The 26436-nt window shown below is 47.6% G+C and overlaps 25 non-coding genes across 25 annotated transcripts; all 25 read right to left on the bottom strand.

The window, feature by feature from the left end:
• Window positions 1-560: 560 nt before the first annotated feature.
• Window positions 561-778, bottom strand: LOC138490243 (small nucleolar RNA U3). The gene has a single exon (XR_011275291.1). It is a non-coding gene; the product is annotated as a small nucleolar RNA U3 (small nucleolar RNA).
• An 823-nt stretch (window positions 779-1601) lies between these two features.
• LOC138490787 (small nucleolar RNA U3) lies at window positions 1602-1819 on the bottom strand. The gene has a single exon (XR_011275687.1). It is a non-coding gene; the product is annotated as a small nucleolar RNA U3 (small nucleolar RNA).
• An 835-nt stretch (window positions 1820-2654) lies between these two features.
• On the bottom strand, window positions 2655-2872 carry LOC138490708 (small nucleolar RNA U3). The gene has a single exon (XR_011275624.1). It is a non-coding gene; the product is annotated as a small nucleolar RNA U3 (small nucleolar RNA).
• Window positions 2873-3707: 835 nt separating this feature from the next.
• On the bottom strand, window positions 3708-3925 carry LOC138489869 (small nucleolar RNA U3). Its single transcript, XR_011274964.1, has one exon. It is a non-coding gene; the product is annotated as a small nucleolar RNA U3 (small nucleolar RNA).
• An 823-nt stretch (window positions 3926-4748) lies between these two features.
• LOC138490440 (small nucleolar RNA U3) lies at window positions 4749-4965 on the bottom strand. The gene has a single exon (XR_011275467.1). It is a non-coding gene; the product is annotated as a small nucleolar RNA U3 (small nucleolar RNA).
• Window positions 4966-5800: 835 nt separating this feature from the next.
• LOC138489868 (small nucleolar RNA U3) lies at window positions 5801-6018 on the bottom strand. Its single transcript, XR_011274963.1, has one exon. It is a non-coding gene; the product is annotated as a small nucleolar RNA U3 (small nucleolar RNA).
• Window positions 6019-6853: 835 nt separating this feature from the next.
• LOC138490279 (small nucleolar RNA U3) lies at window positions 6854-7071 on the bottom strand. The gene has a single exon (XR_011275323.1). It is a non-coding gene; the product is annotated as a small nucleolar RNA U3 (small nucleolar RNA).
• Window positions 7072-7894: 823 nt separating this feature from the next.
• Window positions 7895-8112, bottom strand: LOC138489867 (small nucleolar RNA U3). Its single transcript, XR_011274962.1, has one exon. It is a non-coding gene; the product is annotated as a small nucleolar RNA U3 (small nucleolar RNA).
• An 824-nt stretch (window positions 8113-8936) lies between these two features.
• LOC138489865 (small nucleolar RNA U3) lies at window positions 8937-9154 on the bottom strand. The gene has a single exon (XR_011274961.1). It is a non-coding gene; the product is annotated as a small nucleolar RNA U3 (small nucleolar RNA).
• Window positions 9155-9989: 835 nt separating this feature from the next.
• Window positions 9990-10207, bottom strand: LOC138489863 (small nucleolar RNA U3). Its single transcript, XR_011274959.1, has one exon. It is a non-coding gene; the product is annotated as a small nucleolar RNA U3 (small nucleolar RNA).
• An 835-nt stretch (window positions 10208-11042) lies between these two features.
• LOC138490299 (small nucleolar RNA U3) lies at window positions 11043-11260 on the bottom strand. The gene has a single exon (XR_011275341.1). It is a non-coding gene; the product is annotated as a small nucleolar RNA U3 (small nucleolar RNA).
• Window positions 11261-12084: 824 nt separating this feature from the next.
• Window positions 12085-12302, bottom strand: LOC138489862 (small nucleolar RNA U3). The gene has a single exon (XR_011274958.1). It is a non-coding gene; the product is annotated as a small nucleolar RNA U3 (small nucleolar RNA).
• Window positions 12303-13137: 835 nt separating this feature from the next.
• On the bottom strand, window positions 13138-13355 carry LOC138490298 (small nucleolar RNA U3). The gene has a single exon (XR_011275340.1). It is a non-coding gene; the product is annotated as a small nucleolar RNA U3 (small nucleolar RNA).
• An 824-nt stretch (window positions 13356-14179) lies between these two features.
• LOC138489861 (small nucleolar RNA U3) lies at window positions 14180-14397 on the bottom strand. The gene has a single exon (XR_011274957.1). It is a non-coding gene; the product is annotated as a small nucleolar RNA U3 (small nucleolar RNA).
• An 835-nt stretch (window positions 14398-15232) lies between these two features.
• Window positions 15233-15450, bottom strand: LOC138490369 (small nucleolar RNA U3). The gene has a single exon (XR_011275404.1). It is a non-coding gene; the product is annotated as a small nucleolar RNA U3 (small nucleolar RNA).
• An 835-nt stretch (window positions 15451-16285) lies between these two features.
• On the bottom strand, window positions 16286-16503 carry LOC138490707 (small nucleolar RNA U3). The gene has a single exon (XR_011275623.1). It is a non-coding gene; the product is annotated as a small nucleolar RNA U3 (small nucleolar RNA).
• Window positions 16504-17338: 835 nt separating this feature from the next.
• Window positions 17339-17556, bottom strand: LOC138489860 (small nucleolar RNA U3). Its single transcript, XR_011274956.1, has one exon. It is a non-coding gene; the product is annotated as a small nucleolar RNA U3 (small nucleolar RNA).
• Window positions 17557-18391: 835 nt separating this feature from the next.
• LOC138490297 (small nucleolar RNA U3) lies at window positions 18392-18609 on the bottom strand. The gene has a single exon (XR_011275339.1). It is a non-coding gene; the product is annotated as a small nucleolar RNA U3 (small nucleolar RNA).
• Window positions 18610-19433: 824 nt separating this feature from the next.
• On the bottom strand, window positions 19434-19651 carry LOC138489859 (small nucleolar RNA U3). Its single transcript, XR_011274955.1, has one exon. It is a non-coding gene; the product is annotated as a small nucleolar RNA U3 (small nucleolar RNA).
• An 824-nt stretch (window positions 19652-20475) lies between these two features.
• LOC138489858 (small nucleolar RNA U3) lies at window positions 20476-20693 on the bottom strand. Its single transcript, XR_011274954.1, has one exon. It is a non-coding gene; the product is annotated as a small nucleolar RNA U3 (small nucleolar RNA).
• Window positions 20694-21528: 835 nt separating this feature from the next.
• On the bottom strand, window positions 21529-21746 carry LOC138490296 (small nucleolar RNA U3). Its single transcript, XR_011275338.1, has one exon. It is a non-coding gene; the product is annotated as a small nucleolar RNA U3 (small nucleolar RNA).
• An 824-nt stretch (window positions 21747-22570) lies between these two features.
• On the bottom strand, window positions 22571-22788 carry LOC138489857 (small nucleolar RNA U3). The gene has a single exon (XR_011274953.1). It is a non-coding gene; the product is annotated as a small nucleolar RNA U3 (small nucleolar RNA).
• An 835-nt stretch (window positions 22789-23623) lies between these two features.
• On the bottom strand, window positions 23624-23841 carry LOC138490368 (small nucleolar RNA U3). Its single transcript, XR_011275403.1, has one exon. It is a non-coding gene; the product is annotated as a small nucleolar RNA U3 (small nucleolar RNA).
• An 835-nt stretch (window positions 23842-24676) lies between these two features.
• On the bottom strand, window positions 24677-24894 carry LOC138490706 (small nucleolar RNA U3). Its single transcript, XR_011275622.1, has one exon. It is a non-coding gene; the product is annotated as a small nucleolar RNA U3 (small nucleolar RNA).
• Window positions 24895-25729: 835 nt separating this feature from the next.
• Window positions 25730-25947, bottom strand: LOC138489856 (small nucleolar RNA U3). The gene has a single exon (XR_011274952.1). It is a non-coding gene; the product is annotated as a small nucleolar RNA U3 (small nucleolar RNA).
• Window positions 25948-26436: the final 489 nt, after the last annotated feature.

The following is a 26436-nucleotide window of genomic DNA, read 5'->3' as shown; positions in this document are numbered from 1 at the left end:
AAGGCTGGCCTCAGTAAACAGAGTGGCCATATTACGATGGCAATGAGTGTTATTCAATAAAGGGAAGCTTTGCAGTGGAATTCAAGCAAGCATAAGTGGGAGGCAACGTGAACAATGGCGGTGTGACTTTTATGAGAACGTAATGCATGTGATGGAAGGGTATTGCGCGCATTGGCCAGACAAGCATTTGAGTCGGACCTGAAAAGTACCCAGCTGAATAGGCAGATTCAAATCCCCCAAAAGGGCAGTACAGTGTTGTTTTCACAGAAGCACGAGGATTGCGCCAGATGGAAAACAGTGGCAAATCAGAATGGCTTAACCTTTGTGAAATGGAAGTAGGCCAGCATGCAACAGCCGGAACTTGTCGCTTGGGTCCCCCAGGGCAGCGCACAAAAGGGCCCACGGCCAATTGTGTTTACCGGGGCGACGCAAGGTGTTTGGTCCATGTGGAGATTTGCACAGCTAACAAATCAGAACCCACATAATCGACAGCACAGACACCAAGCAACCCTAAGAACAGGGGAGCTGTCTCTATTTTTCACCAGAATAATAAGCAGCTAACCACTCAGTTTGTGTTCCCTTCCTCCAACCCTCCTGAAAGGGAGAGAGGAACGGTCATCAATAGCAGACAGCAGCTGCATAAATGCAACACTGTCCACTTGCTTCACGCTCAGAAGAGAACACTTCAACTCTTCCTCGTGGTTAGCAAAGACCAGACACTTTCGAACACATTTCCTCAGTTAAGAACTATAGAAATGATCCCTGAAAGTATAGTCTTAATAGCACAAAGGGCAGCCCAGGCAGGTGGAAGAAGCTGCCACCCATCTCACTTAGGGTGTGAAAGCGTCTATCGTCCCAAAGGCAACAAAAAGCCCCTCTATTTCTGCATAGGAAAACCTTTCCCGCAACACCATAGAAAACATTTCCTATCCATAGCGTTGGCAAAAGATGACAAAAATGCCTGTACTTTGTAAATTTACATATTGAAGACCAGCAGCCAATAAAATTCGTCAGTGTGGATGACAGAGACAAGGGGCTCCCATGGCCCAGCCAAGGCTGGCCTCAGTAAACAGAGTGGCCATATTACGATGGCAATGAGTGTTATTCAATATCTGGGAAGCTTTGCAGTGGAATTCGAGCAAGCATAAGTGGGAGGCAACGTGAACAATGGCGGTGTGACTTTTATGAGAACGTAATGCATGTGATGGAAGGGTATTGCGCGCATTGGCCAGACAAGCATTTGAGTCGGACCTGAAAAGTACCCAGCTGAATAGGCAGATTCAAAGGCAGTACAGTGTTGTTTTCACAGAAGCACGAGGATTGCGCCAGATGAAAAACAGTGGCAAATCAGAATGGCTTAACCTTTGTGAAATGGAAGTAGGCCAGCATGCAACAGCCGGAACTTGTCGCTTGGGTCCCCCAGGGCAGCGCACAAAAGGGCCCACGGCAATTGTGTTTACCAGGGCGACGCAAGGTGTTTGGTCCATGTGGAGATTTGCACAGCTAACAAATCAGAACCCACATAATCGACAGCACAGACACCAAGCAACCCTAAGAACAGGGGAGCTGTCTCTATTTTTCACCAGAATAATAAGCAGCTAACCACTCAGTTTGTGTTCCCTTCCTCCAACCCTCCTGAAAGGGAGAGAGGAACGGTCATCAATAGCAGACAGCAGCTGCATAAATGCAACACTGTCCACTTGCTTCACGCTCAGAAGAGAACACTTCAACTCTTCCTCGTGGTTAGTGAAGACCAGACACTTTCGAACACATTTCCTCAGTTAAGAACTATAGAAATGATCCCTGAAAGTATAGTCTTAATAGCACAAAGGGCAGCCCAGGCAGGTGGAAGAAGCTGCCACCCATCTCACTTAGGGTGGGAAAGCGTCTATCGTCCCAAATGCAACAAAAAGCCCCTCCATTTCTGCATAGGAAAACCTTTCCCGCAACACCATAGAAAACATTTCCTATCCATAGCGTTGGCAAAAGATGACAAAAATGCCTGTACTTTGTAAATTTACATATTGAAGACCAGCAGCCAATAAAATTCGTCAGTGTGGATGACAGAGACAAGGGGCTCCCATGGCCCAGCCAAGGCTGGCCTCAGTAAACAGAGTGGCCATATTACGATGGCAATGAGTGTTATTCAATATCTGGGAAGCTTTGCAGTGGAATTCGAGCAAGCATAAGTGGGAGGCAACGTGAACAATGGCGGTGTGACTTTTATGAGAACGTAATGCATGTGATGGAAGGGTATTGCGCGCATTGGCCAGACAAGCATTTGAGTCGGACCTGAAAAGTACCCAGCTGAATAGGCAGATTCAAATCCCCCAAAGGGGCAGTACAGTGTTGTTTTCACAGAAGCACGAGGATTGCGCCAGATGGAAAACAGTGGCAAATCAGAATGGCTTAACCTTTGTGAAATGGAAGTAGGCCAGCATGCAACAGCCGGAACTTGTCGCTTGGGTCCCCCAGGGCAGCGCACAAAAGGGCCCACGGCCAATTGTGTTTACCGGGGCGACGCAAGGTGTTTGGTCCATGTGGAGATTTGCACAGCTAACAAATCAGAACCCACATAATCGACAGCACAGACACCAAGCAACCCTAAGAACAGGGGAGCTGTCTCTATTTTTCACCAGAATAATAAGCAGCTAACCACTCAGTTTGTGTTCCCTTCCTCCAACCCTCCTGAAAGGGAGAGAGGAACGGTCATCAATAGCAGACAGCAGCTGCATAAATGCAACACTGTTCACTTGCTTCACGCTCAGAAGAGAACACTTCAACTCTTCCTCGTGGTTAGCGAAGACCAGACACTTTCGAACACATTTCCTCAGTTAAGAACTATAGAAATGATCCCTGAAAGTATAGTCTTAATAGCACAAAGGGCAGCCCAGGCAGGTGGAAGAAGCTGCCACCCATCTCACTTAGGGTGGGAAAGCGTCTATCGTCCCAAAGGCAACAAAAAGCCCCTCCATTTCTGCATAGGAAAACCTTTCCCGCAACACCATAGAAAACATTTCCTATCCATAGCGTTGGCAAAAGATGACAAAAATGCCTGTACTTTGTAAATTTACATATTGAAGACCAGCAGCCAATAAAATTCGTCAGTGTGGATGACAGAGACAAGGGGCTCCCATGGCCCAGCCAAGGCTGGCCTCAGTAAACAGAGTGGCCATATTACGATGGCAATGAGTGTTATTCAATATCTGGGAAGCTTTGCAGTGGAATTCGAGCAAGCATAAGTGGGAGGCAACGTGAACAATGGCGGTGTGACTTTTATGAGAACGTAATGCATGTGATGGAAGGGTATTGCGCGCATTGGCCAGACAAGCATTTGAGTCGGACCTGAAAAGTACCCAGCTGAATAGGCAGATTCAAATCCCCCAAAAGGGCAGTACAGTGTTGTTTTCACAGAAGCACGAGGATTGCGCCAGATGGAAAACAGTGGCAAATCAGAATGGCTTAACCTTTGTGAAATGGAAGTAGGCCAGCATGCAACAGCCGGAACTTGTCGCTTGGGTCCCCCAGGGCAGCGCACAAAAGGGCCCACGGCCAATTGTGTTTACCGGGGCGACGCAAGGTGTTTGGTCCATGTGGAGATTTGCACAGCTAACAAATCAGAACCCACATAATCGACAGCACAGACACCAAGCAACCCTAAGAACAGGGGAGCTGTCTCTATTTTTCACCAGAATAATAAGCAGCTAACCACTCAGTTTGTGTTCCCTTCCTCCAACCCTCCTGAAAGGGAGAGAGGAACGGTCATCAATAGCAGACAGCAGCTGCATAAATGCAACACTGTCCACTTGCTTCACGCTCAGAAGAGAACACTTCAACTCTTCCTCGTGGTTAGCGAAGACCAGACACTTTCGAACACATTTCCTCAGTTAAGAACTATAGAAATGATCCCTGAAAGTATAGTCTTAATAGCACAAAGGGCAGCCCAGGCAGGTGGAAGAAGCTGCCACCCATCTCACTTAGGGTGGGAAAGCGTCTATCGTCCCAAAGGCAACAAAAAGCCCCTCCATTTCTGCATAGGAAAACCTTTCCCGCAACACCATAGAAAACATTTCCTATCCATAGCGTTGGCAAAAGATGACAAAAATGCCTGTACTTTGTAAATTTACATATTGAAGACCAGCAGCCAATAAAATTCGTCAGTGTGGATGACAGAGACAAGGGGCTCCCATGGCCCAGCCAAGGCTGGCCTCAGTAAACAGAGTGGCCATATTACGATGGCAATGAGTGTTATTCAATATCTGGGAAGCTTTGCAGTGGAATTCGAGCAAGCATAAGTGGGAGGCAACGTGAACAAGGGCGGTGTGACTTTTATGAGAACGTAATGCATGTGATGGAAGGGTATTGCGCGCATTGGCCAGACAAGCATTTGAGTCGGACCTGAAAAGTACCCAGCTGAATAGGCAGATTCAAAGGCAGTACAGTGTTGTTTTCACAGAAGCACGAGGATTGCGCCAGTTGAAAAACAGTGGCAAATCAGAATGGCTTAACCTTTGTGAAATGGAAGTAGGCCAGCATGCAACAGCCGGAACTTGTCGCTTGGGTCCCCCAGGGCAGCGCACAAAAGGGCCCACGGCAATTGTGTTTACCGGGGCGACGCAAGGTGTTTGGTCCATGTGGAGATTTGCACAGCTAACAAATCAGAACCCACATAATCGACAGCACAGACACCAAGCAACCCTAAGAACAGGGGAGCTGTCTCTATTTTTCACCAGAATAATAAGCAGCTAACCACTCAGTTTGTGTTCCCTTCCTCCAACCCTCCTGAAAGGGAGAGAGGAACGGTCATCAATAGCAGACAGCAGCTGCATAAATGCAACACTGTCCACTTGCTTCACGCTCAGAAGAGAACACTTCAACTCTTCCTGTGGTTAGCGAAGACCAGACACTTTCGAACACATTTCCTCAGTTAAGAACTATAGAAATGATCCCTGAAAGTATAGTCTTAATAGCACAAAGGGCAGCCCAGGCAGGTGGAAGAAGCTGCCACCCATCTCACTTAGGGTGGGAAAGCGTCTATCGTCCCAAAGGCAACAAAAAGCCCCTCCATTTCTGCATAGGAAAACCTTTCCCGCAACACCATAGAAAACATTTCCTATCCATAGCGTTGGCAAAAGATGACAAAAATGCCTGTACTTTGTAAATTTACATATTGAAGACCAGCAGCCAATAAAATTCGTCAGTGTGGATGACAGAGACAAGGGGCTCCCATGGCCCAGCCAAGGCTGGCCTCAGTAAACAGAGTGGCCATATTACGATGGCAATGAGTGTTATTCAATATCTGGGAAGCTTTGCAGTGGAATTCAAGCAAGCATAAGTGGGAGGCAACGTGAACAATGGCGGTGTGACTTTTATGAGAACGTAATGCATGTGATGGAAGGGTATTGCGCGCATTGGCCAGACAAGCATTTGAGTCGGACCTGAAAAGTACCCAGCTGAATAGGCAGATTCAAATCCCCCAAAGGGGCAGTACAGTGTTGTTTTCACAGAAGCACGAGGATTGCGCCAGATGGAAAACAGTGGCAAATCAGAATGGCTTAACCTTTGTGAAATGGAAGTAGGCCAGCATGCAACAGCCGGAACTTGTCGCTTGGGTCCCCCAGGGCAGCGCACAAAAGGGCCCACGGCCAATTGTGTTTACCGGGGCGACGCAAGGTGTTTGGTCCATGTGGAGATTTGCACAGCTAACAAATCAGAACCCACATAATCGACAGCACAGACACCAAGCAACCCTAAGAACAGGGGAGCTGTCTCTATTTTTCACCAGAATAATAAGCAGCTAACCACTCAGTTTGTGTTCCCTTCCTCCAACCCTCCTGAAAGGGAGAGAGGAACGGTCATCAATAGCAGACAGCAGCTGCATAAATGCAACACTGTCCACTTGCTTCACGCTCAGAAGAGAACACTTCAACTCTTCCTCGTGGTTAGCGAAGACCAGACACTTTCGAACACATTTCCTCAGTTAAGAACTATAGAAATGATCCCTGAAAGTATAGTCTTAATAGCACAAAGGGCAGCCCAGGCAGGTGGAAGAAGCTGCCACCCATCTCACTTAGGGTGGGAAAGCGTCTATCGTCCCAAAGGCAACAAAAAGCCCCTCCATTTCTGCATAGGAAAACCTTTCCCGCAACCCCATAGAAAACCTTTCCTTTCCATAGCGTTGGCAAAAGATGACAAAAATGCCTGTACTTTGTAAATTTACATATTGAAGACCAGCAGCCAATAAAATTCGTCAGTGTGGATGACAGAGACAAGGGGCTCCCATGGCCCAGCCAAGGCTGGCCTCAGTAAACAGAGTGGCCATATTATGATGGCAATGAGTGTTATTCAATATCTGGGAAGCTTTGCAGTGGAATTCGAGCAAGCATAAGTGGGAGGCAACGTTAACAATGGCGGTGTGACTTTTATGAGAACGTAATGCATGTGATGGAAGGGTATTGCGCGCATTGGCCAGACAAGCATTTGAGTCGGACCTGAAAAGTACCCAGCTGAATAGGCAGATTCAAATCCCCCAAAGGGGCAGTACAGTGTTGTTTTCACAGAAGCACGAGGATTGCGCCAGATGGAAAACAGTGGCAAATCAGAATGGCTTAACCTTTGTGAAATGGAAGTAGGCCAGCATGCAACAGCCGGAACTTGTCGCTTGGGTCCCCCAGGGCAGCGCACAAAAGGGCCCACGGCCAATTGTGTTTACCGGGGCGACACAAGGTGTTTGGTCCATGTGGAGATTTGCACAGCTAACAAATCAGAACCCACATAATCGACAGCACAGACACCAAGCAACCCTAAGAACAGGGGAGCTGTCTCTATTTTTCACCAGAATAATAAGCAGCTAACCACTCAGTTTGTGTTCCCTTCCTCCAACCCTCCTGAAAGGGAGAGAGGAACGGTCATCAATAGCAGACAGCAGCTGCATAAATGCAACACTGTCCACTTGCTTCACGCTCAGAAGAGAACACTTCAACTCTTCCTCGTGGTTAGCGAAGACCAGACACTTTCGAACACATTTCCTCAGTTAAGAACTATAGAAATGATCCCTGAAAGTAAAGTCTTAATATCACAAAGGGCAGCCCAGGCAGGTGGAAGAAGCTGCCACCCAAATCACTTAGGGTGGGAAAGCGTCTATCGTCCCAAAGGCAACAAAAAGCCCCTCCATTTCTGCATAGGAAAACCTTTCCCGCAACACCATAGAAAACATTTCCTATCCATAGCGTTGGCAAAAGATGACAAAAATGCCTGTACTTTGTAAATTTACATATTGAAGACCAGCAGCCAATAAAATTCGTCAGTGTGGATGACAGAGACAAGGGGCTCCCATGGCCCAGCCAAGGCTGGCCTCAGTAAACAGAGTGGCCATATTACGATGGCAATGAGTGTTATTCAATATCTGGGAAGCTTTGCAGTGGAATTCGAGCAAGCATAAGTGGGAGGCAACGTGAACAATGGCGGTGTGACTTTTATGAGAACGTAATGCATGTGATGGAAGGGTATTGCGCGCATTGGCCAGACAAGCATTTGAGTCGGACCTGAAAAGTACCCAGCTGAATAGGCAGATTCAAAGGCAGTACAGTGTTGTTTTCACAGAAGCACGAGGATTGCGCCAGATGAAAAACAGTGGCAAATCAGAATGGCTTAACCTTTGTGAAATGGAAGTAGGCCAGCATGCAACAGCCGGAACTTGTCGCTTGGGTCCCCAAGGGCAGCGCACAAAAGGGCCCACGGCAATTGTGTTTACCGGGGCGACGCAAGGTGTTTGGTCCATGTGGAGATTTGCACAGCTAACAAATCAGAACCCACATAATCGACAGCACAGACACCAAGCAACCCTAAGAACAGGGGAGCTGTCTCTATTTTTCACCAGAATAATAAGCAGCTAACCACTCAGTTTGTGTTCCCTTCCTCCAACCCTCCTGAAAGGGAGAGAGGAACGGTCATCAATAGCAGACAGCAGCTGCATAAATGCAACACTGTCCACTTGCTTCACGCTCAGAAGAGAACACTTCAACTCTTCCTCGTGGTTAGCGAAGACCAGACACTTTCGAACACATTTCCTCAGTTAAGAACTATAGAAATGATCCCTGAAAGTATAGTCTTAATAGCACAAAGGGCAGCCCAGGCAGGTGGAAGAAGCTGCCACCCATCTCACTTAGGGTGGGAAAGCGTCTATCGTCCCAAATGCAACAAAAAGCCCCTCCATTTCTGCATAGGAAAACCTTTCCCGCAACACCATAGAAAACATTTCCTATCCATAGCGTTGGCAAAAGATGACAAAAATGCCTGTACTTTGTAAATTTACATATTGAAGACCAGCAGCCAATAAAATTCGTCAGTGTGGATGACAGAGACAAGGGGCTCCCATGGCCCAGCCAAGGCTGGCCTCAGTAAACAGAGTGGCCATATTACGATGGCAATGAGTGTTATTCAATATCTGGGAAGCTTTGCAGTGGAATTCGAGCAAGCATAAGTGGGAGGCAACGTGAACAATGGCGGTGTGACTTTTATGAGAACGTAATGCATGTGATGGAAGGGTATTGCGCGCATTGGCCAGACAAGCATTTGAGTCGGACCTGAAAAGTACCCAGCTGAATAGGCAGATTCAAAGGCAGTACAGTGTTGTTTTCACAGAAGCACGAGGATTGCGCCAGATGGAAAACAGTGGCAAATCAGAATGGCTTAACCTTTGTGAAATGGAAGTAGGCCAGCATGCAACAGCCGGAACTTGTCGCTTGGGTCCCCCAGGGCAGCGCACAAAAGGGCCCATGGCCAATTGTGTTTACCGGGGCGACGCAAGGTGTTTGGTCCATGTGGAGATTTGCACAGCTAACAAATCAGAACCCACATAATCGACAGCACAGACACCAAGCAACCCTAAGAACAGGGGAGCTGTCTCTATTTTTCACCAGAATAATAAGCAGCTAACCACTCAGTTTGTGTTCCCTTCCTCCAACCCTCCTGAAAGGGAGAGAGGAACGGTCATCAATAGCAGACAGCAGCTGCATAAATGCAACACTGTCCACTTGCTTCACGCTCAGAAGAGAACACTTCAACTCTTCCTCGTGGTTAGCGAAGACCAGACACTTTCGAACACATTTCCTCAGTTAAGAACTATAGAAATGATCCCTGAAAGTATAGTCTTAATAGCACAAAAGGCAGCCCAGGCAGGTGGAAGAAGCTGCCACCCATCTCACTTAGGGTGGGAAAGCGTCTATCGTCCCAAATGCAACAAAAAGCCCCTCCATTTCTGCATAGGAAAACCTTTCCCGCAACACCATAGAAAACATTTCCTATCCATAGCGTTGGCAAAAGATGACAAAAATGCCTGTACTTTGTAAATTTACATATTGAAGACCAGCAGCCAATAAAATTCGTCAGTGTGGATGACAGAGACAAGGGGCTCCCATGGCCCAGCCAAGGCTGGCCTCAGTAAACAGAGTGGCCATATTACGATGGCAATGAGTGTTATTCAATATCTGGGAAGCTTTGCAGTGGAATTCGAGCAAGCATAAGTGGGAGGCAACGTGAACAATGGCGGTGTGACTTTTATGAGAACGTAATGCATGTGATGGAAGGGTATTGCGCGCATTGGCCAGACAAGCATTTGAGTCGGACCTGAAAAGTACCCAGCTGAATAGGCAGATTCAAATCCCCCAAAGGGGCAGTACAGTGTTGTTTTCACAGAAGCACGAGGATTGCGCCAGATGGAAAACAGTGGCAAATCAGAATGGCTTAACCTTTGTGAAATGGAAGTAGGCCAGCATGCAACAGCCGGAACTTGTCGCTTGGGTCCCCCAGGGCAGCGCACAAAAGGGCCCACGGCCAATTGTGTTTACCGGGGAGACGCAAGGTGTTTGGTCCATGTGGAGATTTGCACAGCTAACAAATCAGAACCCACATAATCGACAGCACAGACACCAAGCAACCCTAAGAACAGGGGAGCTGTCTCTATTTTTCACCAGAATAATAAGCAGCTAACCACTCAGTTTGTGTTCCCTTCCTCCAACCCTCCTGAAAGGGAGAGAGGAACGGTCATCAATAGCAGACAGCAGCTGCATAAATGCAACACTGTCCACTTGCTTCACGCTCAGAAGAGAACACTTCAACTCTTCCTCGTGGTTAGCGAAGACCAGACACTTTCGAACACATTTCCTCAGTTAAGAACTATAGAAATGATCCCTGAAAGTATAGTCTTAATAGCACAAAGGGCAGCCCAGGCAGGTGGAAGAAGCTGCCACCCATCTCACTTAGGGTGGGAAAGCGTCTATCGTCCCAAAGGCAACAAAAAGCCCCTCCATTTCTGCATAGGAAAACCTTTCCCGCAACACCATAGAAAACATTTCCTATCCATAGCGTTGGCAAAAGATGACAAAAATGCCTGTACTTTGTAAATTTACATATTGAAGACCAGCAGCCAATAAAATTCGTCAGTGTGGATGACAGAGACAAGGGGCTCCCATGGCCCAGCCAAGGCTGGCCTCAGTAAACAGAGTGGCCATATTACGATGGCAATGAGTGTTATTCAATATCTGGGAAGCTTTGCAGTGGAATTCGAGCAAGCATAAGTGGGAGGCAACGTGAACAATGGCGGTGTGACTTTTATGAGAACGTAATGCATGTGATGGAAGGGTATTGCGCGCATTGGCCAGACAAGCATTTGAGTCGGACCTGAAAAGTACCCAGCTGAATAGGCAGATTCAAATCCCCCAAAGGGGCAGTACAGTGTTGTTTTCACAGAAGCACGAGGATTGCGCCAGATGGAAAACAGTGGCAAATCAGAATGGCTTAACCTTTGTGAAATGGAAGTAGGCCAGCATGCAACAGCCGGAACTTGTCGCTTGGGTCCCCCAGGGCAGCGCACAAAAGGGCCCACGGCCAATTGTGTTTACCGGGGCGACGCAAGGTGTTTGGTCCATGTGGAGATTTGCACAGCTAACAAATCAGAACCCACATAATCGACAGCACAGACACCAAGCAACCCTAAGAACAGGGGAGCTGTCTCTATTTTTCACCAGAATAATAAGCAGCTAACCACTCAGTTTGTGTTCCCTTCCTCCAACCCTCCTGAAAGGGAGAGAGGAACGGTCATCAATAGCAGACAGCAGCTGCATAAATGCAACACTGTTCACTTGCTTCACGCTCAGAAGAGAACACTTCAACGCTTCCTCGTGGTTAGCGAAGACCAGACACTTTCGAACACATTTCCTCAGTTAAGAACTATAGAAATGATCCCTGAAAGTATAGTCTTAATAGCACAAAGGGCAGCCCAGGCAGGTGGAAGAAGCTGCCACCCATCTCACTTAGGGTGGGAAAGCGTCTATCGTCCCAAAGGCAACAAAAAGCCCCTCCATTTCTGCATAGGAAAACCTTTCCCGCAACACCATAGAAAACATTTCCTATCCATAGCGTTGGCAAAAGATGACAAAAATGCCTGTACTTTGTAAATTTACATATTGAAGACCAGCAGCCAATAAAATTCGTCAGTGTGGATGACAGAGACAAGGGGCTCCCATGGCCCAGCCAAGGCTGGCCTCAGTAAACAGAGTGGCCATATTACGATGGCAATGAGTGTTATTCAATATCTGGGAAGCTTTGCAGTGGAATTCGAGCAAGCATAAGTGGGAGGCAACGTGAACAATGGCGGTGTGACTTTTATGAGAACGTAATGCATGTGATGGAAGGGTATTGCGCGCATTGGCCAGACAAGCATTTGAGTCGGACCTGAAAAGTACCCAGCTGAATAGGCAGATTCAAAGGCAGTACAGTGTTGTTTTCACAGAAGCACGAGGATTGCGCCAGATGGAAAACAGTGGCAAATCAGAATGGCTTAACCTTTGTGAAATGGAAGTAGGCCAGCATGCAACAGCCGGAACTTGTCGCTTGGGTCCCCCAGGGCAGCGCACAAAAGGGCCCACGGCCAATTGTGTTTACCGGGGCGACGCAAGGTGTTTGGTCCATGTGGAGATTTGCACAGCTAACAAATCAGAACCCACATAATCGACAGCACAGACACCAAGCAACCCTAAGAACAGGGGAGCTGTCTCTATTTTTCACCAGAATAATAAGCAGCTAACCACTCAGTTTGTGTTCCCTTCCTCCAACCCTCCTGAAAGGGAGAGAGGAACGGTCATCAATAGCAGACAGCAGCTGCATAAATGCAACACTGTCCACTTGCTTCACGCTCAGAAGAGAACACTTCAACTCTTCCTCGTGGTTAGCGAAGACCAGACACTTTCGAACACATTTCCTCAGTTAAGAACTATAGAAATGATCCCTGAAAGTATAGTCTTAATAGCGCAAAGGGCAGCCCAGGCAGGTGGAAGAAGCTGCCACCCATCTCACTTAGGGTGGGAAAGCGTCTATCGTCCCAAAGGCAACAAAAAGCCCCTCCATTTCTGCATAGGAAAACCTTTCCCGCAACACCATAGAAAACATTTCCTATCCATAGCGTTGGCAAAAGATGACAAAAATGCCTGTACTTTGTAAATTTACATATTGAAGACCAGCAGCCAATAAAATTCGTCAGTGTGGATGACAGAGACAAGGGGCTCCCATGGCCCAGCCAAGGCTGGCCTCAGTAAACAGAGTGGCCATATTACGATGGCAATGAGTGTTATTCAATATCTGGGAAGCTTTGCAGTGGAATTCGAGCAAGCATAAGTGGGAGGCAACGTGAACAATGGCGGTGTGACTTTTATGAGAACGTAATGCATGTGATGGAAGGGTATTGCGCGCATTGGCCAGACAAGCATTTGAGTCGGACCTGAAAAGTACCCAGCTGAATAGGCAGATTCAAATCCCCCAAAGGGGCAGTACAGTGTTGTTTTCACAGAAGCACGAGGATTGCGCCAGATGGAAAACAGTGGCAAATCAGAATGGCTTAACCTTTGTGAAATGGAAGTAGGCCAGCATGCAACAGCCGGAACTTGTCGCTTGGGTCCCCCAGGGCAGCGCACAAAAGGGCCCACGGCCAATTGTGTTTACCGGGGCGACGCAAGGTGTTTGGTCCATGTGGAGATTTGCACAGCTAACAAATCAGAACCCACATAATCGACAGCACAGACACCAAGCAACCCTAAGAACAGGGGAGCTGTCTCTATTTTTCACCAGAATAATAAGCAGCTAACCACTCAGTTTGTGTTCCCTTCCTCCAACCCTCCTGAAAGGGAGAGAGGAACGGTCATCAATAGCAGACAGCAGCTGCATAAATGCAACACTGTTCACTTGCTTCACGCTCAGAAGAGAACACTTCAACGCTTCCTCGTGGTTAGCGAAGACCAGACACTTTCGAACACATTTCCTCAGTTAAGAACTATAGAAATGATCCCTGAAAGTATAGTCTTAATAGCACAAAGGGCAGCCCAGGCAGGTGGAAGAAGCTGCCACCCATCTCACTTAGGGTGGGAAAGCGTCTATCGTCCCAAAGGCAACAAAAAGCCCCTCCATTTCTGCATAGGAAAACCTTTCCCGCAACACCATAGAAAACATTTCCTATCCATAGCGTTGGCAAAAGATGACAAAAATGCCTGTACTTTGTAAATTTACATATTGAAGACCAGCAGCCAATAAAATTCGTCAGTGTGGATGACAGAGACAAGGGGCTCCCATGGCCCAGCCAAGGCTGGCCTCAGTAAACAGAGTGGCCATATTACGATGGCAATGAGTGTTATTCAATATCTGGGAAGCTTTGCAGTGGAATTCGAGCAAGCATAAGTGGGAGGCAACGTGAACAATGGCGGTGTGACTTTTATGAGAACGTAATGCATGTGATGGAAGGGTATTGCGCGCATTGGCCAGACAAGCATTTGAGTCGGACCTGAAAAGTACCCAGCTGAATAGGCAGATTCAAAGGCAGTACAGTGTTGTTTTCACAGAAGCACGAGGATTGCGCCAGATGGAAAACAGTGGCAAATCAGAATGGCTTAACCTTTGTGAAATGGAAGTAGGCCAGCATGCAACAGCCGGAACTTGTCGCTTGGGTCCCCCAGGGCAGCGCACAAAAGGGCCCACGGCCAATTGTGTTTACCGGGGCGACGCAAGGTGTTTGGTCCATGTGGAGATTTGCACAGCTAACAAATCAGAACCCACATAATCGACAGCACAGACACCAAGCAACCCTAAGAACAGGGGAGCTGTCTCTATTTTTCACCAGAATAATAAGCAGCTAACCACTCAGTTTGTGTTCCCTTCCTCCAACCCTCCTGAAAGGGAGAGAGGAACGGTCATCAATAGCAGACAGCAGCTGCATAAATGCAACACTGTCCACTTGCTTCACGCTCAGAAGAGAACACTTCAACTCTTCCTCGTGGTTAGCGAAGACCAGACACTTTCGAACACATTTCCTCAGTTAAGAACTATAGAAATGATCCCTGAAAGTATAGTCTTAATAGCACAAAGGGCAGCCCAGGCAGGTGGAAGAAGCTGCCACCCATCTCACTTAGGGTGGGAAAGCGTCTATCGTCCCAAATGCAACAAAAAGCCCCTCCATTTCTGCATAGGAAAACCTTTCCCGCAACACCATAGAAAACATTTCCTATCCATAGCGTTGGCAAAAGATGACAAAAATGCCTGTACTTTGTAAATTTACATATTGAAGACCAGCAGCCAATAAAATTCGTCAGTGTGGATGACAGAGACAAGGGGCTCCCATGGCCCAGCCAAGGCTGGCCTCAGTAAACAGAGTGGCCATATTACGATGGCAATGAGTGTTATTCAATATCTGGGAAGCTTTGCAGTGGAATTCGAGCAAGCATAAGTGGGAGGCAACGTGAACAATGGCGGTGTGACTTTTATGAGAACGTAATGCATGTGATGGAAGGGTATTGCGCGCATTGGCCAGACAAGCATTTGAGTCGGACCTGAAAAGTACCCAGCTGAATAGGCAGATTCAAATCCCCCAAAGGGGCAGTACAGTGTTGTTTTCACAGAAGCACGAGGATTGCGCCAGATGGAAAACAGTGGCAAATCAGAATGGCTTAACCTTTGTGAAATGGAAGTAGGCCAGCATGCAACAGCCGGAACTTGTCGCTTGGGTCCCCCAGGGCAGCGCACAAAAGGGCCCACGGCCAATTGTGTTTACCGGGGCGACGCAAGGTGTTTGGTCCATGTGGAGATTTGCACAGCTAACAAATCAGAACCCACATAATCGACAGCACAGACACCAAGCAACCCTAAGAACAGGGGAGCTGTCTCTATTTTTCACCAGAATAATAAGCAGCTAACCACTCAGTTTGTGTTCCCTTCCTCCAACCCTCCTGAAAGGGAGAGAGGAACGGTCATCAATAGCAGACAGCAGCTGCATAAATGCAACACTGTTCACTTGCTTCACGCTCAGAAGAGAACACTTCAACTCTTCCTCGTGATTAGCGAAGACCAGACACTTTCGAACACATTTCCTCAGTTAAGAACTATAGAAATGATCCCTGAAAGTATAGTCTTAATAGCACAAAGGGCAGCCCAGGCAGGTGGAAGAAGCTGCCACCCATCTCACTTAGGGTGGGAAAGCGTCTATCGTCCCAAAGGCAACAAAAAGCCCCTCCATTTCTGCATAGGAAAACCTTTCCCGCAACACCATAGAAAACATTTCCTATCCATAGCGTTGGCAAAAGATGACAAAAATGCCTGTACTTTGTAAATTTACATATTGAAGACCAGCAGCCAATAAAATTCGTCAGTGTGGATGACAGAGACAAGGGGCTCCCATGGCCCAGCCAAGGCTGGCCTCAGTAAACAGAGTGGCCATATTACGATGGCAATGAGTGTTATTCAATATCTGGGAAGCTTTGCAGTGGAATTCGAGCAAGCATAAGTGGGAGGCAACGTGAACAATGGCGGTGTGACTTTTATGAGAACGTAATGCATGTGATGGAAGGGTATTGCGCGCATTGGCCAGACAAGCATTTGAGTCGGACCTGAAAAGTACCCAGCTGAATAGGCAGATTCAAATCCCCCAAAAGGGCAGTACAGTGTTGTTTTCACAGAAGCACGAGGATTGCGCCAGATGGAAAACAGTGGCAAATCAGAATGGCTTAACCTTTGTGAAATGGAAGTAGGCCAGCATGCAACAGCCGGAACTTGTCGCTTGGGTCCCCCAGGGCAGCGCACAAAAGGGCCCACGGCCAATTGTGTTTACCGGGGCGACGCAAGGTGTTTGGTCCATGTGGAGATTTGCACAGCTAACAAATCAGAACCCACATAATCGACAGCACAGACACCAAGCAACCCTAAGAACAGGGGAGCTGTCTCTATTTTTCACCAGAATAATAAGCAGCTAACCACTCAGTTTGTGTTCCCTTCCTCCAACCCTCCTGAAAGGGAGAGAGGAACGGTCATCAATAGCAGACAGCAGCTGCATAAATGCAACACTGTTCACTTGCTTCACGCTCAGAAGAGAACACTTCAACTCTTCCTCGTGGTTAGCGAAGACCAGACACTTTCGAACACATTTCCTCAGTTAAGAACTATAGAAATGATCCCTGAAAGTATAGTCTTAATAGCACAAAGGGCAGCCCAGGCAGGTGGAAGAAGCTGCCACCCATCTCACTTAGGGTGGGAAAGCGTCTATCGTCCCAAAGGCAACAAAAAGCCCCTCCATTTCTGCATAGGAAAACCTTTCCCGCAACACCATAGAAAACATTTCCTATCCATAGCGTTGGCAAAAGATGACAAAAATGCCTGTACTTTGTAAATTTACATATTGAAGACCAGCAGCCAATAAAATTCGTCAGTGTGGATGACAGAGACAAGGGGCTCCCATGGCCCAGCCAAGGCTGGCCTCAGTAAACAGAGTGGCCATATTACGATGGCAATGAGTGTTATTCAATATCTGGGAAGCTTTGCAGTGGAATTCGAGCAAGCATAAGTGGGAGGCAACGTGAACAATGGCGGTGTGACTTTTATGAGAACGTAATGCATGTGATGGAAGGGTATTGCGCGCATTGGCCAGACAAGCATTTGAGTCGGACCTGAAAAGTACCCAGCTGAATAGGCAGATTCAAATCCCCCAAAGGGGCAGTACAGTGTTGTTTTCACAGAAGCACGAGGATTGCGCCAGATGGAAAACAGTGGCAAATCAGAATGGCTTAACCTTTGTGAAATGGAAGTAGGCCAGCATGCAACAGCCGGAACTTGTCGCTTGGGTCCCCCAGGGCAGCGCACAAAAGGGCCCACGGCCAATTGTGTTTACCGGGGAGACGCAAGGTGTTTGGTCCATGTGGAGATTTGCACAGCTAACAAATCAGAACCCACATAATCGACAGCACAGACACCAAGCAACCCTAAGAACAGGGGAGCTGTCTCTATTTTTCACCAGAATAATAAGCAGCTAACCACTCAGTTTGTGTTCCCTTCCTCCAACCCTCCTGAAAGGGAGAGAGGAACGGTCATCAATAGCAGACAGCAGCTGCATAAATGCAACACTGTCCACTTGCTTCACGCTCAGAAGAGAACACTTCAACTCTTCCTCGTGGTTAGCGAAGACCAGACACTTTCGAACACATTTCCTCAGTTAAGAACTATAGAAATGATCCCTGAAAGTATAGTCTTAATAGCACAAAGGGCAGCCCAGGCAGGTGGAAGAAGCTGCCACCCATCTCACTTAGGGTGGGAAAGCGTCTATCGTCCCAAAGGCAACAAAAAGCCCCTCCATTTCTGCATAGGAAAACCTTTCCCGCAACACCATAGAAAACATTTCCTATCCATAGCGTTGGCAAAAGATGACAAAAATGCCTGTACTTTGTAAATTTACATATTGAAGACCAGCAGCCAATAAAATTCGTCAGTGTGGATGACAGAGACAAGGGGCTCCCATGGCCCAGCCAAGGCTGGCCTCAGTAAACAGAGTGGCCATATTACGATGGCAATGAGTGTTATTCAATATCTGGGAAGCTTTGCAGTGGAATTCGAGCAAGCATAAGTGGGAGGCAACGTGAACAATGGCGGTGTGACTTTTATGAGAACGTAATGCATGTGATGGAAGGGTATTGCGCGCATTGGCCAGACAAGCATTTGAGTCGGACCTGAAAAGTACCCAGCTGAATAGGCAGATTCAAATCCCCCAAAGGGGCAGTACAGTGTTGTTTTCACAGAAGCACGAGGATTGCGCCAGATGGAAAACAGTGGCAAATCAGAATGGCTTAACCTTTGTGAAATGGAAGTAGGCCAGCATGCAACAGCCGGAACTTGTCGCTTGGGTCCCCCAGGGCAGCGCACAAAAGGGCCCACGGCCAATTGTGTTTACCGGGGCGACGCAAGGTGTTTGGTCCATGTGGAGATTTGCACAGCTAACAAATCAGAACCCACATAATCGACAGCACAGACACCAAGCAACCCTAAGAACAGGGGAGCTGTCTCTATTTTTCACCAGAATAATAAGCAGCTAACCACTCAGTTTGTGTTCCCTTCCTCCAACCCTCCTGAAAGGGAGAGAGGAACGGTCATCAATAGCAGACAGCAGCTGCATAAATGCAACACTGTTCACTTGCTTCACGCTCAGAAGAGAACACTTCAACGCTTCCTCGTGGTTAGCGAAGACCAGACACTTTCGAACACATTTCCTCAGTTAAGAACTATAGAAATGATCCCTGAAAGTATAGTCTTAATAGCACAAAGGGCAGCCCAGGCAGGTGGAAGAAGCTGCCACCCATCTCACTTAGGGTGGGAAAGCGTCTATCGTCCCAAAGGCAACAAAAAGCCCCTCCATTTCTGCATAGGAAAACCTTTCCCGCAACACCATAGAAAACATTTCCTATCCATAGCGTTGGCAAAAGATGACAAAAATGCCTGTACTTTGTAAATTTACATATTGAAGACCAGCAGCCAATAAAATTCGTCAGTGTGGATGACAGAGACAAGGGGCTCCCATGGCCCAGCCAAGGCTGGCCTCAGTAAACAGAGTGGCCATATTACGATGGCAATGAGTGTTATTCAATATCTGGGAAGCTTTGCAGTGGAATTCGAGCAAGCATAAGTGGGAGGCAACGTGAACAATGGCGGTGTGACTTTTATGAGAACGTAATGCATGTGATGGAAGGGTATTGCGCGCATTGGCCAGACAAGCATTTGAGTCGGACCTGAAAAGTACCCAGCTGAATAGGCAGATTCAAAGGCAGTACAGTGTTGTTTTCACAGAAGCACGAGGATTGCGCCAGATGGAAAACAGTGGCAAATCAGAATGGCTTAACCTTTGTGAAATGGAAGTAGGCCAGCATGCAACAGCCGGAACTTGTCGCTTGGGTCCCCCAGGGCAGCGCACAAAAGGGCCCACGGCCAATTGTGTTTACCGGGGCGACGCAAGGTGTTTGGTCCATGTGGAGATTTGCACAGCTAACAAATCAGAACCCACATAATCGACAGCACAGACACCAAGCAACCCTAAGAACAGGGGAGCTGTCTCTATTTTTCACCAGAATAATAAGCAGCTAACCACTCAGTTTGTGTTCCCTTCCTCCAACCCTCCTGAAAGGGAGAGAGGAACGGTCATCAATAGCAGACAGCAGCTGCATAAATGCAACACTGTCCACTTGCTTCACGCTCAGAAGAGAACACTTCAACTCTTCCTCGTGGTTAGCGAAGACCAGACACTTTCGAACACATTTCCTCAGTTAAGAACTATAGAAATGATCCCTGAAAGTATAGTCTTAATAGCACAAAGGGCAGCCCAGGCAGGTGGAAGAAGCTGCCACCCATCTCACTTAGGGTGGGAAAGCGTCTATCGTCCCAAAGGCAACAAAAAGCCCCTCCATTTCTGCATAGGAAAACCTTTCCCGCAACACCATAGAAAACATTTCCTATCCATAGCGTTGGCAAAAGATGACAAAAATGCCTGTACTTTGTAAATTTACATATTGAAGACCAGCAGCCAATAAAATTCGTCAGTGTGGATGACAGAGACAAGGGGCTCCCATGGCCCAGCCAAGGCTGGCCTCAGTAAACAGAGTGGCCATATTACGATGGCAATGAGTGTTATTCAATATCTGGGAAGCTTTGCAGTGGAATTCGAGCAAGCATAAGTGGGAGGCAACGTGAACAATGGCGGTGTGACTTTTATGAGAACGTAATGCATGTGATGGAAGGGTATTGCGCGCATTGGCCAGACAAGCATTTGAGTCGGACCTGAAAAGTACCCAGCTGAATAGGCAGATTCAAAGGCAGTACAGTGTTGTTTTCACAGAAGCACGAGGATTGCGCCAGATGGAAAACAGTGGCAAATCAGAATGGCTTAACCTTTGTGAAATGGAAGTAGGCCAGCATGCAACAGCCGGAACTTGTCGCTTGGGTCCCCCAGGGCAGCGCACAAAAGGGCCCACGGCCAATTGTGTTTACCGGGGCGACGCAAGGTGTTTGGTCCATGTGGAGATTTGCACAGCTAACAAATCAGAACCCACATAATCGACAGCACAGACACCAAGCAACCCTAAGAACAGGGGAGCTGTCTCTATTTTTCACCAGAATAATAAGCAGCTAACCACTCAGTTTGTGTTCCCTTCCTCCAACCCTCCTGAAAGGGAGAGAGGAACGGTCATCAATAGCAGACAGCAGCTGCATAAATGCAACACTGTCCACTTGCTTCACGCTCAGAAGAGAACACTTCAACTCTTCCTCGTGGTTAGCGAAGACCAGACACTTTCGAACACATTTCCTCAGTTAAGAACTATAGAAATGATCCCTGAAAGTATAGTCTTAATAGCACAAAGGGCAGCCCAGGCAGGTGGAAGAAGCTGCCACCCATCTCACTTAGGGTGGGAAAGCGTCTATCGTCCCAAAGGCAACAAAAAGCCCCTCCATTTCTGCATAGGAAAACCTTTCCCGCAACACCATAGAAAACATTTCCTATCCATAGCGTTGGCAAAAGATGACAAAAATGCCTGTACTTTGTAAATTTACATATTGAAGACCAGCAGCCAATAAAATTCGTCAGTGTGGATGACAGAGACAAGGGGCTCCCATGGCCCAGCCAAGGCTGGCCTCAGTAAACAGAGTGGCCATATTACGATGGCAATGAGTGTTATTCAATATCTGGGAAGCTTTGCAGTGGAATTCGAGCAAGCATAAGTGGGAGGCAACGTGAACAATGGCGGTGTGACTTTTATGAGAACGTAATGCATGTGATGGAAGGGTATTGCGCGCATTGGCCAGACAAGCATTTGAGTCGGACCTGAAAAGTACCCAGCTGAATAGGCAGATTCAAATCCCCCAAAGGGGCAGTACAGTGTTGTTTTCACAGAAGCACGAGGATTGCGCCAGATGGAAAACAGTGGCAAATCAGAATGGCTTAACCTTTGTGAAATGGAAGTAGGCCAGCATGCAACAGCCGGAACTTGTCGCTTGGGTCCCCCAGGGCAGCGCACAAAAGGGCCCACGGCCAATTGTGTTTACCGGGGCGACGCAAGGTGTTTGGTCCATGTGGAGATTTGCACAGCTAACAAATCAGAACCCACATAATCGACAGCACAGACACCAAGCAACCCTAAGAACAGGGGAGCTGTCTCTATTTTTCACCAGAATAATAAGCAGCTAACCACTCAGTTTGTGTTCCCTTCCTCCAACCCTCCTGAAAGGGAGAGAGGAACGGTCATCAATAGCAGACAGCAGCTGCATAAATGCAACACTGTTCACTTGCTTCACGCTCAGAAGAGAACACTTCAACGCTTCCTCGTGGTTAGCGAAGACCAGACACTTTCGAACACATTTCCTCAGTTAAGAACTATAGAAATGATCCCTGAAAGTATAGTCTTAATAGCACAAAGGGCAGCCCAGGCAGGTGGAAGAAGCTGCCACCCATCTCACTTAGGGTGGGAAAGCGTCTATCGTCCCAAAGGCAACAAAAAGCCCCTCCATTTCTGCATAGGAAAACCTTTCCCGCAACACCATAGAAAACATTTCCTATCCATAGCGTTGGCAAAAGATGACAAAAATGCCTGTACTTTGTAAATTTACATATTGAAGACCAGCAGCCAATAAAATTCGTCAGTGTGGATGACAGAGACAAGGGGCTCCCATGGCCCAGCCAAGGCTGGCCTCAGTAAACAGAGTGGCCATATTACGATGGCAATGAGTGTTATTCAATATCTGGGAAGCTTTGCAGTGGAATTCGAGCAAGCATAAGTGGGAGGCAACGTGAACAATGGCGGTGTGACTTTTATGAGAACGTAATGCATGTGATGGAAGGGTATTGCGCGCATTGGCCAGACAAGCATTTGAGTCGGACCTGAAAAGTACCCAGCTGAATAGGCAGATTCAAAGGCAGTACAGTGTTGTTTTCACAGAAGCACGAGGATTGCGCCAGATGGAAAACAGTGGCAAATCAGAATGGCTTAACCTTTGTGAAATGGAAGTAGGCCAGCATGCAACAGCCGGAACTTGTCGCTTGGGTCCCCCAGGGCAGCGCACAAAAGGGCCCACGGCCAATTGTGTTTACCGGGGCGACGCAAGGTGTTTGGTCCATGTGGAGATTTGCACAGCTAACAAATCAGAACCCACATAATCGACAGCACAGACACCAAGCAACCCTAAGAACAGGGGAGCTGTCTCTATTTTTCACCAGAATAATAAGCAGCTAACCACTCAGTTTGTGTTCCCTTCCTCCAACCCTCCTGAAAGGGAGAGAGGAACGGTCATCAATAGCAGACAGCAGCTGCATAAATGCAACACTGTCCACTTGCTTCACGCTCAGAAGAGAACACTTCAACTCTTCCTCGTGGTTAGCGAAGACCAGACACTTTCGAACACATTTCCTCAGTTAAGAACTATAGAAATGATCCCTGAAAGTATAGTCTTAATAGCACAAAGGGCAGCCCAGGCAGGTGGAAGAAGCTGCCACCCATCTCACTTAGGGTGGGAAAGCGTCTATCGTCCCAAATGCAACAAAAAGCCCCTCCATTTCTGCATAGGAAAACCTTTCCCGCAACACCATAGAAAACATTTCCTATCCATAGCGTTGGCAAAAGATGACAAAAATGCCTGTACTTTGTAAATTTACATATTGAAGACCAGCAGCCAATAAAATTCGTCAGTGTGGATGACAGAGACAAGGGGCTCCCATGGCCCAGCCAAGGCTGGCCTCAGTAAACAGAGTGGCCATATTACGATGGCAATGAGTGTTATTCAATATCTGGGAAGCTTTGCAGTGGAATTCGAGCAAGCATAAGTGGGAGGCAACGTGAACAATGGCGGTGTGACTTTTATGAGAACGTAATGCATGTGATGGAAGGGTATTGCGCGCATTGGCCAGACAAGCATTTGAGTCGGACCTGAAAAGTACCCAGCTGAATAGGCAGATTCAAATCCCCCAAAGGGGCAGTACAGTGTTGTTTTCACAGAAGCACGAGGATTGCGCCAGATGGAAAACAGTGGCAAATCAGAATGGCTTAACCTTTGTGAAATGGAAGTAGGCCAGCATGCAACAGCCGGAACTTGTCGCTTGGGTCCCCCAGGGCAGCGCACAAAAGGGCCCACGGCCAATTGTGTTTACCGGGGCGACGCAAGGTGTTTGGTCCATGTGGAGATTTGCACAGCTAACAAATCAGAACCCACATAATCGACAGCACAGACACCAAGCAACCCTAAGAACAGGGGAGCTGTCTCTATTTTTCACCAGAATAATAAGCAGCTAACCACTCAGTTTGTGTTCCCTTCCTCCAACCCTCCTGAAAGGGAGAGAGGAACGGTCATCAATAGCAGACAGCAGCTGCATAAATGCAACACTGTTCACTTGCTTCACGCTCAGAAGAGAACACTTCAACTCTTCCTCGTGATTAGCGAAGACCAGACACTTTCGAACACATTTCCTCAGTTAAGAACTATAGAAATGATCCCTGAAAGTATAGTCTTAATAGCACAAAGGGCAGCCCAGGCAGGTGGAAGAAGCTGCCACCCATCTCACTTAGGGTGGGAAAGCGTCTATCGTCCCAAAGGCAACAAAAAGCCCCTCCATTTCTGCATAGGAAAACCTTTCCCGCAACACCATAGAAAACATTTCCTATCCATAGCGTTGGCAAAAGATGACAAAAATGCCTGTACTTTGTAAATTTACATATTGAAGACCAGCAGCCAATAAAATTCGTCAGTGTGGATGACAGAGACAAGGGGCTCCCATGGCCCAGCCAAGGCTAGCCTCAGTAAACAGAGTGGCCATATTACGATGGCAATGAGTGTTATTCAATATCTGGGAAGCTTTGCAGTGGAATTCGAGCAAGCATAAGTGGGAGGCAACGTGAACAATGGCGGTGTGACTTTTATGAGAACGTAATGCATGTGATGGAAGGGTATTGCGCGCATTGGCCAGACAAGCATTTGAGTCGGACCTGAAAAGTACCCAGCTGAATAGGCAGATTCAAATCCCCCAAAAGGGCAGTACAGTGTTGTTTTCACAGAAGCACGAGGATTGCGCCAGATGGAAAACAGTGGCAAATCAGAATGGCTTAACCTTTGTGAAATGGAAGTAGGCCAGCATGCAACAGCCGGAACTTGTCGCTTGGGTCCCCCAGGGCAGCGCACAAAAGGGCCCACGGCCAATTGTGTTTACCGGGGCGACGCAAGGTGTTTGGTCCATGTGGAGATTTGCACAGCTAACAAATCAGAACCCACATAATCGACAGCACAGACACCAAGCAACCCTAAGAACAGGGGAGCTGTCTCTATTTTTCACCAGAATAATAAGCAGCTAACCACTCAGTTTGTGTTCCCTTCCTCCAACCCTCCTGAAAGGGAGAGAGGAACGGTCATCAATAGCAGACAGCAGCTGCATAAATGCAACACTGTTCACTTGCTTCACGCTCAGAAGAGAACACTTCAACTCTTCCTCGTGGTTAGCGAAGACCAGACACTTTCGAACACATTTCCTCAGTTAAGAACTATAGAAATGATCCCTGAAAGTATAGTCTTAATAGCACAAAGGGCAGCCCAGGCAGGTGGAAGAAGCTGCCACCCATCTCACTTAGGGTGGGAAAGCGTCTATCGTCCCAAAGGCAACAAAAAGCCCCTCCATTTCTGCATAGGAAAACCTTTCCCGCAACACCATAGAAAACATTTCCTATCCATAGCGTTGGCAAAAGATGACAAAAATGCCTGTACTTTGTAAATTTACATATTGAAGACCAGCAGCCAATAAAATTCGTCAGTGTGGATGACAGAGACAAGGGGCTCCCATGGCCCAGCCAAGGCTGGCCTCAGTAAACAGAGTGGCCATATTACGATGGCAATGAGTGTTATTCAATATCTGGGAAGCTTTGCAGTGGAATTCGAGCAAGCATAAGTGGGAGGCAACGTGAACAATGGCGGTGTGACTTTTATGAGAACGTAATGCATGTGATGGAAGGGTATTGCGCGCATTGGCCAGACAAGCATTTGAGTCGGACCTGAAAAGTACCCAGCTGAATAGGCAGATTCAAATCCCCCAAAGGGGCAGTACAGTGTTGTTTTCACAGAAGCACGAGGATTGCGCCAGATGGAAAACAGTGGCAAATCAGAATGGCTTAACCTTTGTGAAATGGAAGTAGGCCAGCATGCAACAGCCGGAACTTGTCGCTTGGGTCCCCCAGGGCAGCGCACAAAAGGGCCCACGGCCAATTGTGTTTACCGGGGAGACGCAAGGTGTTTGGTCCATGTGGAGATTTGCACAGCTAACAAATCAGAACCCACATAATCGACAGCACAGACACCAAGCAACCCTAAGAACAGGGGAGCTGTCTCTATTTTTCACCAGAATAATAAGCAGCTAACCACTCAGTTTGTGTTCCCTTCCTCCAACCCTCCTGAAAGGGAGAGAGGAACGGTCATCAATAGCAGACAGCAGCTGCATAAATGCAACACTGTCCACTTGCTTCACGCTCAGAAGAGAACACTTCAACTCTTCCTCGTGGTTAGCGAAGACCAGACACTTTCGAACACATTTCCTCAGTTAAGAACTATAGAAATGATCCCTGAAAGTATAGTCTTAATAGCACAAAGGGCAGCCCAGGCAGGTGGAAGAAGCTGCCACCCATCTCACTTAGGGTGGGAAAGCGTCTATCGTCCCAAAGGCAACAAAAAGCCCCTCCATTTCTGCATAGGAAAACCTTTCCCGCAACACCATAGAAAACATTTCCTATCCATAGCGTTGGCAAAAGATGACAAAAATGCCTGTACTTTGTAAATTTACATATTGAAGACCAGCAGCCAATAAAATTCGTCAGTGTGGATGACAGAGACAAGGGGCTCCCATGGCCCAGCCAAGGCTGGCCTCAGTAAACAGAGTGGCCATATTACGATGGCAATGAGTGTTATTCAATATCTGGGAAGCTTTGCAGTGGAATTCGAGCAAGCATAAGTGGGAGGCAACGTGAACAATGGCGGTGTGACTTTTATGAGAACGTAATGCATGTGATGGAAGGGTATTGCGCGCATTGGCCAGACAAGCATTTGAGTCGGACCTGAAAAGTACCCAGC

This window comes from Ambystoma mexicanum, chromosome 9 (assembly GCF_040938575.1).
Source record: "Ambystoma mexicanum isolate Mex_15411 chromosome 9, UKY_AmexF1_1, whole genome shotgun sequence".
In the NCBI taxonomy this organism is placed as follows: Eukaryota; Metazoa; Chordata; class Amphibia; order Caudata; family Ambystomatidae; genus Ambystoma; species Ambystoma mexicanum.
This window is presented reverse-complemented; position numbering and strand designations above follow the sequence as displayed.